The 10990-nt window shown below is 36.8% G+C and overlaps 1 pseudogene; it reads right to left on the bottom strand.

The window, feature by feature from the left end:
• Nucleotides 1-209: 209 nt before the first annotated feature.
• LOC123941366 lies at nt 210-573 on the bottom strand (annotated as a pseudogene).
• Nucleotides 574-10990: the final 10417 nt, after the last annotated feature.

The following is a 10990-nucleotide window of genomic DNA, read 5'->3' as shown; positions in this document are numbered from 1 at the left end:
GGAAAGTATGTCCAATGAAAAGGAAATTTAAAACATGACCTTAAACTTTTATGAAGAATTTTAACAAGGCATTTACTTCATTTACTTTTAGCTACTCCATAAATACCAGAAGAGACACTGGACAGTTTGTAATGAAGTTTAGAAAAATTTCTTTTTTCATAAAGCAAACTTGTAAATCGTTCCCTTTGGCTCCTTCTTCCAATCCTCCTTCACTGCACTGAAGAGATATTGCGTTCTTCCAGATTTTTGGTTAGGTAGGTAGTTTCAAAGCCCACTGGACTTTCCCAGTAGGTGGGGTTGTCCGGTCACTGGATCTATGACTTGTCCAACTTTGAAAATGATCTCAGCCAGTACATGTTTCATGAGCTTTGTTCGTGGAACTGTAGAGCTTTGAGAAGCACAATATCCCCAACTGTGCACTGCTGAAGATCACTGATTATTAAAGTACTTTAATAAATAGGGATTGAAAAGAAGCCGGGTCACTCTCACTTTAGCTGTTTTTTTTTGCATTGCTGTTCCAATCACCTTCCCCACCATCCATCTGGCATGGATGGATGAATGAACTATTGTCATTATGTGGCTTTGGTCACAGGAGTGCTTTGAGAGTTTAACCTAGAAGGTGCTCAGTAGCGGTAAATGTGAGTCTTTACTTTTGTCCCTTATTTCTTTCTTTCCACTGGATGTGCCTGTGTGCCTGTCCCTGAAAAGGCTCACAGCTCCACTACTCGCATCTCAAGAGCTAGGCTGAATGGCTGGGCTGTTCTCCCCACTGAAGGAGACCTTCACTTGGGACTGCTTTCTTGATCAATTCTGGCAGACCTAGGGTAGGTTGGAGTGATCGATCCTCCAGCCCCATGCTACCCCAGGGTCAGGCCACTCGCCTCACCTCCAGGCTCTCACTGGGCAGCATCTCTTTCCTCTGAATTCACCCCCTGCAACAGCAGGGCATGACTGGCTCTTACCTCCCGACTCTACTTTCCCCCTGCGAGTCCTATGGAGGGCTGGCCAGAGAGTCTGCTGGATGATTTCAGATTATTCATAAGTATTAGAATTGTGGTAACATTGTTAGATTAAATGTAGAACTTTCCAACCCGGCTACCATGAAAGGGTTAAAAGTAATCAGATGTATCAACTAACTTCACTTAAAAAAACCAACCAAACAATGCTTACATATTAAAAAATAAAATTAATCGCTGGGTCATAGGGTAGTTCTATTTTCAACATTTTGAGGAACCTCCATGCTGTTTTCCAGAGTGGTTGCACCAGCTTGCATTCCCACCAACAGTGGAGGAGGGTTCCCCTTTCTCCACATCCTCTCCAGCATCTGTCATTTCCTGACTTGTTAATTTTAGCCATTCTGACTGGTGTGAGGTGATATCTCATTGTGGTTTTGATTTGTATTTCCCTGATGCCGAGTGACGTGGAGCACTTTTTCATGTGTCTGTTGGCCATCTGGATGTCTTCTTTGCCGAAATGTCTGTTCATGTCCTCTGCCCATTTCTTGATTGGATTGTTTGTTCTTTGGGTGTTGAGTTTGCTAAGTTCCTTATAGATTTTGGATACTAGCCCTTTATCTGATATGTCGTTTGCAAATATCTTCTCCCATTCTGTCAGCTGTCTTTTGGTTTTGTTAACTGTTTCCTTTGCTGTGCAAAAGCTTTTGATCTTGATGAAATCCCAATAGTTCATTTTCGCCCTTGCTTCCCTTGCCTTTGTCGTTGTTCCTAGGAAGATGTTGCTGCGGCTGAGGTCGAAGAGGTTGCTGCCTGCGTTCTCCTCAAGGATTTTGATGGATTCCTTTCTCACATTGAGGTCCTTCATCCATTTGGAGTCTATTTTCGTGTGTGGTGTAAGGAAGTGGTCCAATTTCATTTTTCTGCATGTGGCTGTCCAATTTTCCCAGCACCATTTATTGAAGAGGCTGTCTTTTTTCCATTGGACATTCTTTCCTGCTTTGTCGAAGATTAGTTGACCATAGAGTTGAGGGTCTATTCTCGGCTCTCTATTCTGTTCCACTGGTCTATGTGTCTGTTTTTGTGCCAGTACCATGCTGTCTTGATGATGACAGCTTTGTAATAGAGCTTGAAGTCCGGAATTGTGATGCCACCAACTTTGGCTTTGTTCTTCAATATTCCTTTGGCTATTCGAGGTCTTTTCTGGTTCCATATCAATTTTAGGATTATTTGTTCCATTTCTTTGAAAAAAATGGATGGTATTTTGATAGGGATTGCATTAAATGTGTAGATTGCTTTAGGTAGCATAGACATTTTCACAATATTTATTCTTCCAATCCAGGAGCATGGAACATTTTTCCATTTTTTTGTGTCTTCCTCAATTTCTTTCATGAGTACTTTATAATTTTCTGTGTATAGATTCTTAGTCTCTTTGGTTAGGTTTATTCCTAGGTATCTTATAGTTTTGGGTACAATTGTGAATGGGATTGACTCCTTAATTTCTCTTTCTTCAGTCTTGTTGTTGGTGTACAGAAATGCAACTGATTTCTGTGCATTGATTTTATATCCTGACACTTTACTGAATTCCTGTACAAGTTCTAGCAGTTTTGGAGTGGAGTCTTTTGGGTTTTCCACATATAGTATCATATCATCTGCGAAGAGTGATAGTTTGACTTCTTCTTTACCAATTTGGATGCCTTTAATTTCTTTTTGTTGTCTGATACAAACATAGTGATCCGAAGGGGCACGTGTACCCGAATGTTTATAGCAGCAATGTCTACAATAGCCAGACTATGGAAAGAACCTAGATGTCCATCAACAGATGAATGGATCAAGAAGATGTGGTATATATACACAATGGAATACTATGCAGCCATCAAAAGAAATGAAATCTTGCCATTTGCGACGACGTGGATGGAACTAGAGCGTATCATGCTTAGTGAAATAAGTCAATCGGAGAAAGACAACTATCATATGATCTCCCTGATATGAGGACATGGAGAAGCAACATGGGGGGGTAGGGGGATAGGAGAAGAATAAATGAAACAAGATGGGATTGGGAGGGAGACAAACCATAAATGACTCTTAATCTCACAAAACAAACTGGGGGTTGCTGGGGGGAGGTGGGATTGGGGGAGGGGGAGCGGGCTATGGACATTGGGGAGGGGAGGCGAACCATAAGAGACTATGGACTCTGAAAAACAACCTGAGGGTTTTGAAGGGTCAGGGGTGGGAGGTTGGGGGAACAGGTGGTGGGTGATGGGGAGGGCACGTTTTGCATGGAGCACTGGGTGTTGTGCAAAAAGAATGAATACTGTTACGCTGAAAAAATAAATAAAAAAAATAAAAAAAAATAAAATTAATCAAATGGATGTTCTCAGTGGCAGTATAAAAATCATTATCTGAGATCCTCTTGAATAAATTCAAATTCAAATAATTCAATAATTCAAATAAATTCAAATTTTATATAAATTTGAATGTTACCTGTGCTTGGTTAGGCATCATGATATAAATAATAGCAACGCTCAAGGGGCAGAAGAACTGAAATGTCTATACCAACGTTATAATATATTATTTAACTGTGACATGCAAATGATGCAAACAAGTGTTATGAGGGTTGAAAGAGAGAAATCTATTCCAGTTTATAGAAAGAGAAGCAGCTCCATCCATCTGAGAATGCTCTTGAATAATAGAGAAAATTTCATTAGACAAGAGATAAGGAGCAAGTACCTAGATGGAGGTGACAGTGTATATATAGGTGGACGTGTCAGCATTCCAGTATGTATCAAAGGACGTGTTCCACGTCCTTTGATACATACTGGAATGCTGATAGAGAAAGTCTGTTTTGTATTAGAAGGTAAAGGTAGCTTGAAGTCCAGAGTCTGAACTTATCCTTTCCTTCACCCCTCTTTCTCTTCTGTCTCTCTCTCCCTGTCTCTTTCTTTCCATAGGTTTTAGGGCAGGGACTGCAGGGAGGGTCATCATCCAATTGTACTTAAGGAAGAATATTCTGTCAATATTTTGTCAACTAGTGATGGAGACTAAAAGCAGGAGAAAATTTAGGGTATTATTTATAGGTGTAATGTGAGAGAAAATGATGAAGAATTACAGATGTTGGAGAGGTAGACTCAAAGAGACTTGTCAGCTGATGGTGTGGAAGCTTAAAAGAGAAATGAGTCAAGGATAACTGATACTTCAAACCTGGAACCACAGGAGTAAATGAAAACACCAACAGAGAGTAGGTATACAAAAGTCAGAGGTTCCAAGGAAAGATAAAGAAAAGCATATAGGAAAGCTTTAATGCAATAGAAGGAAACAAGGAACCATCGAAGAAGCAATCAAGGAGTGATCAGTGAGACTAGAATAAGCATATCAGAGTTTCCCAGGGAAAGAGACAGTAAAAGAGAGACATTTTTGGATCAGAGAAAACAACAACAAGCCCCAGAGGTAAAAGAACAGTATCTACAAATGGCAGCTACAATGTATTATATAAAATGTCCAATTCCTACAACATAAAAAATGAGATATATAGAGAAACAGGGAAGTGTGACCCATTCAAAGGAAAAAAAATCAGGCAATATAAATTACCTTTTAGAGAACAAGATACTGGACTTACCAGACAAAGACTTCAAAGCAGATTATAAATATGCTCAATTTATAAAGGATTATAGGAACTTGATGACAATATTTTATCATCATAATATTTATCTAAGAAAATATCAATAAAGAGAAAAAAACTTAAAAAGTGGAAATTCTGGAGCTGAAAAGTCTGATGACTGAATGAAAAATTCACATCATTGGTGCAAAAGTAGATTTGAGCAAGGGTCAGTCAACTTGAATATAGACCAATAAGGTTCATACAATGTAAAGAACATAGAGAGGAAATAATTAAGAAATATGTTCAGGACTTTCAAGAAATGTAATACACCATAAATATACCAACAAGTGTGTACTGAGAATACCAGGAGAGAAGAAAGGGAAAGGAGGAGAAAAAAATTAAAAAAATTATAACTGAAGACTTGCAAATTTTGATTAAAAGAAACATTAATCCACACATCCAAAACTCAGTGAACTTCAGTTCAAAAAAACAGTCCAATTCTGGAAAAACACAGAGATACACACCCCAAACCAGCATAGTCAATACGTTGAAAGACAAAGAGAAAGAGAAAATCTTGAAAAGAGAAAAAGTGACTTATCATATATATAAGGGACTCTCAATAATAGAACAGCAGATTTTCTGTCAGGAACAATGGTGGCCAAAGGCAGTGGTAAGACATATACTAGATTCTGAAGGTGGGGAGTAAGGAATTATCAATCATCTTTCAACAGTCTTTCAAAAATGAAGGTGACATTTCCCATAAAATAAATACATTCTCAAATACACAAAAGCTGGGAGAATTTGTTTCTAGTAGACCTATCTTACAAGGAAATATTGAAATTTTTCAGGCTGAAAGCAAGTGACCAAATAGTACTTCGAATAAATACACATGAAAAAATGAGGAGCTCTGGAAAAATATGTAGTAACTATAAAAGACAAGTTAATTTTAATTTTATTACTTTTTCTTTTCATTGACTTAGAAAACAATTTAATGAATTGTGGGGTTTATAAAATATAGAAATGTATATTTTTGAAAATAGCATGACAAAAGAGGCAGGTGTCAACAGTTGTAAAACTCTATTTTAGTAAGAGATTGACACCAGAAAGTGTCCAGAAAGAAATGAAGAGAACTAGAAAGAGTAAAGAAAATAAATGTAATAAATTCTATAAATATATGATAGCTCTGCTTTATTTTTTTGCTTTTTTAAAAGATATGATTATGTAAAGTAATAATAAAAGTTTGCTTTTGAATTATTCATAGATGTAGATGCAATATGTATACAATAAAAGCAGAAAAAGGAAGGAGAAATAGGGAGTATAATTTCTAAATCTTTCTGAAATTAGTATAAATATGGTGTGGTAAGTAGACGAACATTTAAAAAAAATATTTATTTATTTATTTTAGAGAGAGAGCAAGAGCGAGTTCACAAGCAGGGGATAGTTGTAGTGGGAGAGTTGGAGAGAGAATCTCCAGCAGACTCCCTGCTGAGCAAGGAGCCTAAGGGGGGCAGATCCCAGGATCTCAAGGGACAGATCCCTGATATCATGACCTGACCTGAAATCAAGAGTCAGACACCTCACCATCTGAGCCACCAGGTGTCCCAGTAGGTGAGCATTTTAAGCCCGAGAGTAACCACCAAGAAATAACTCAAAAAGTAAATATAGTTAATAATCATTAAAGTAACTAAATTTAAAATTAAAATTAAAGTAGCTAAAATTTTACACTACCAAATATTCACTTAATGCAAAAAAAGCAATAAAAGAAAGTCACAGAAACATTTTAATGTCTTTTTAGACATCAGACACATGGGAATAAAAGCAAAATGGCAGTGGTATATCCAACTATATAAATAATAACACTAACTATAAATGGATTAAACAATACAATTAAGAGGTTGTTAGGCTGATCAAAAAATCAGGATCTAATATATGCTGTCTACAAGAGACACATTTAGATCTATTTATTTAATTTATTTTTAAAAATATTTCATTTATTTGTTTAAGAGAGAGAGAGAGAGAGAGACAGTGAGAGAGGGAATACAAACAGGGGGAGTGGGAGAGGAAGAAGCAGGTTTCCCGCTGAGCAGGACCACAGAGCAGGGAGCAAGATGAGGGGCTCAAACCCAGGACTCTGGGATCACGACCTGAGCCAAAGGCAGATGCTTAAATACTGAGTCACACAGGTGCCCTGAGACACATTTAGATTTAAACTTACAAATAGGTTGAGAGTAAAAGCATGGAAAAAGATAAACTGTGCAAATAGTAACCATAAGAGATGGAGAGCCTATGAGACAAAACTATTCCAAAACAAAAAATGTTTCTAGAGATAAAGAGGGCTATTTTACAAGGATAAAGGTTTGTCTCATCTGGAAAACATTGTATTTATAAAAAGATATGTACTTATCATAGCAGAATTATTTATAATATTTAAAAATTACAAACCATGCAAATATCCATCAACCGATGAGTGAACAAAGAAAGTATGGAATATCTATACAATGAATTTTGGGAGGCGGGAACAATAAAAAAATGAAATACTCATATGAATGAACCTTGAAAACACTGAAGTGAAAGGAGCTATACACAAAATATCATATATTTAATGGGTATACTTTTATATAGTTATATGCATTTATATAACAAGCAAATACATAGAAGCAGGAAATAGATTAGTCACTACCTAGAACTTGGCAAGGAGAGTGAGGAAGAGAATGGGGAATGCTAATGAGTGAAACGTTTTCTTTAGGTGAGAAGAAAAATATTCTAAATTTAGATTGTGCTGATGGTAGCACAAATCTGAATAAACAAAAACCATCGAATTGCGCACACAAATGGACAAACTGTATATCTGAAGTATATTTCAAAGCTATTAAAAAAAATAAAAGATGAGACAATGGCCATGAATTTGCTGGTAACAAATATCTTTAGTAAGACAACTTCAGAAAAATTGTGATGGAGGCAGCTAGACTTCTTCTGTCCTGGGCATATCAAGAAATTTCCAGGAAGTGATTGCTTTACTGGTGTCTGGTTTACTCAAGACCCCTGATGGAGTGTCCCACCCCATAATTCAGGAGAACAAGAAAACCATATATTTAATAAGCAAATGCATGCAGCATGAGTGGTACAATTGCCTTACATATATTATTCAATGTTAATCTCAGAAAACTGTATGAAGTAGTTATTCTCATTTCATGTTATTCTTACAGATAAGGAAACTGAATACAAAAATGTGTTAAATAACTTACCCAAGGATATGGGTAATAGGGTCAGTGTCAGTAATCAAATTCAACTCAAATACAAATGCATCATGTTATATAGCTTTACTAAATGTAGTACAGTTTGGAAACTTCTACACCCATGAAATCAGTCTCCTCATCATTTGTGATAATTGCTTCAATTTACTATAGTAAATGATAGTAAATTACTCAGTAAACAGTACTGGGCACTATTCATTCACATATGTCACCTTGTTGGTATTCCCAATAATCTTCTGAGAGGGGCAATATTATACACTATTTTAGCAATGAGCAAACTAAGGCTCAGAGAGTTTAAGGATAAACTTAAAGTTTAAGTAAGTGATGGGTAAGTGATGTAATACACTTGAAATATTCGCACTATTTTTTCTTTGACTTAACACTGGATCATTTTTCTGTATGTTACTCAGCACATTATTCTTGGGATAAACTAGAGGAATCAGTGACGAGGTGGAAAGAATGAATGATGAGAACTGGACTTTTGTCTTTTATCTTGGGAAGAGTTTCTCCTCAGGGAATCTGGTTACTCCCTTGTGTGGGTGTTAGGCTCAAACAAGTGAATTACATAAAATGTCTTTGAGCACCATAAAGTACTAATAAAATATAAGGCATTATTAATATAAACTAGGTCAGAATCAGTAAATTCATAAACTTTTATAACACCCTCCTGGCTCATTAAGGTAGTGAAGTTTTAAATCAATAATTTACAGGGTAGTGAGGCAGTGTGGGTCGGCGTGGGAGAACAGAATGTCAGTGTCTGAAAACTCCCATCTGTAACTGCTACCAGGGTGCAGTATAACCTTAGGCAGGTCCCTTATCATCTACATTTTTAATTATGAATGTATTACTGACCTATTTTATAGAACTTTTATTAAAAGGCTCTGATAAAAAGTGATTATAAAGCACCTTGCAAGTAGGATTGTATGTAAAACTGTTCTAGCCTAGTTCATGAGTTCTACTTAAACATTCATTTCAATAGCTAAAATTTTTTAAAATTCAAAAGTTTAAACTTGAAAATTGATTACTGCAATGGAGAGAGGTTTGGCTGATTTTTATAACAACAGTTTTACCTTTTCAATTATCTGGCGCCATGGTTCTAAAAGTAATTCCGTAATAAAGATCTTACGATTAATATATGAACAGATATTTTATGGCATTTAAAATAAAATAATGGGGCATACTTCATAGTGGGGTTGAATAAATTACTGTGGTTATAGAACATAATTCTGAAAGAAAATATATTTACTTATGAACGTTTCAGTGAGAGGGGCTAATAAATTATACCTTAGAATAAAGTTTTCTGTTGACTCTACAATTCAGATGATCTATCCTGCTAATTGTTTTGTTTAAACAGCTATGTTAATAGTGATGGCTATAATGTAGTGGAAACTCTGTGTGCTCCAGATGAAGGTACCTTCCTTACATTTGATCCCCATTGTAATGATGAGATATCCAAGGCATGTGGCAAAATACTCAGATGAATATGGGTGTCTGTGTGAGTATAGACTTTGGTTTTTCTGAGATAAGGCAATGCTACCATCCTCTGTCAACCTCTGTGTTACATCGTTTAACAGATCCTTCTGGCAATAATATGAATTTCATCTAATCCTACAATAATGGTTCTCACCTCACCTAAAACCACATTATGTCCACATTGTGGTTGGTATAACTGTGTTAATAAGGTCTGGACATAAATTGTGGCACTTCTGGTCATATTACTAAGAGAAAGAAGTGAGCCTGGATTGCTCTTGCCTTTCCTACTCCCCCTGGATAGAAAATGACAAAAACAGCAGCAGATACTTTAGACCCAGTGATGGAAGCTGGATTTTATTTGCTGAAGAATCTCCTTACCTCCCCTAGCCTGCTCCCTTCATTGGACTGTTCAGTGATAGAAGGATGAATTCCTGTGTTGTTTAAGCCATTGTGTTTTTAATTTTGTTGCAACAATTTAGAATGTACCCTAATTGAGCAACAGTTGAGTTTATCCTAATTCAGTGTTAATATGTAGTTCAGTATGTCTGGGGTAAGACCCAAGATTATGCCTTTCTAATATGTTCCTAAGTGATGCTGATACTGCTGGTCTGTGGACTATACTTTGAGTAGCATGACCTTGAATAATGCATTTAGCATTTAATTTTTATTTTCTCTCTGTCTTACTTCAGGCTACTATAATAAGGTACCATAGACAGGGTGGCTTATAAACAAAGGAAATTAGTTTCTCATAGTTGAGAAGTCCCAGACCCAGTTTCTAGCAAGGTTGGGTTCTGGTGAGGGTCTTCTTCCTGGTTTCAAACTGCTGACTTCTCATTGTAGCCTCACATGATGGAAAGAAAGTGAGAGCTAGTTCTCTGGCCTACACCCATAAGGCACAAATCTAATTCATGAAGGTTCAACCTGCATGATTTATTACCTCCTAAAGACCTTACCTCCAAATACCACATATTGGGGATTAGATTTCAACTATAAATATTTGGGGGAGAAGGACATTCAGTCCAAACCACTCTCCTTTCTATCGCCTTATCAAGCAGGTGGCTCTCTTACAAATTTCTGTTAAATGTCACCAAGTTGTCCTCATAATGTAAAGAAAGATTGCCATAAACCAAGAAAGGTTGTATTTTTGGGTCCTGAATCCCTATGAGTAGTTAGTGTTCTGTGCTGGTGAAGACAAACTGGCCTACATAGTAATATATATTCTGTAACTTATTATAAAACTATAATATATCTTCATGACAACATTGTACTCAGACTTTGCTTAACCAGAGCTCAAAGGTGTGCTCAAGGTCAAAAGAGGGAATGGTGGATCATCACTGCTCCCCTGTCCTGACCCCTGAAAGCAGCTCACAGATGCTTTTAGCTAGTGTTGGGTCTCTGGCATTGTGATCATATGTGCGAAAGCACAAATAGGTGGTCTTATTGGACCCCCTCCCAAAGAAGAAGGATTTCTTTGCTCTTTCTCATGCCTCCCTCCCACCCCAGCTATGTGGCTTGGCTGGGATTGAGTCTTATGTGGAAATGAAAAGTAAATTTAGGGATGCCTGGCTGACTCAGTAGAGCATGCGACTCTTGATCTTAGGATTGTGTTTAAGCCCCATACTGGATGGAGAGATTACTTAAAAATAAAACATTTTAAAAAAGGTAAATTTATCATTTTTATTCCTATGTACACATTCTTTTTTTATGGTAAC

The sequence above is a fragment of the Meles meles genome, chromosome 5, assembly GCF_922984935.1.
Source record: "Meles meles chromosome 5, mMelMel3.1 paternal haplotype, whole genome shotgun sequence".
Taxonomy (NCBI): domain Eukaryota; kingdom Metazoa; phylum Chordata; class Mammalia; order Carnivora; family Mustelidae; genus Meles; species Meles meles.
The sequence above is the reverse complement of the archived record's forward strand: the minus strand, read 5'-3'. Positions and strand labels throughout refer to the sequence as shown.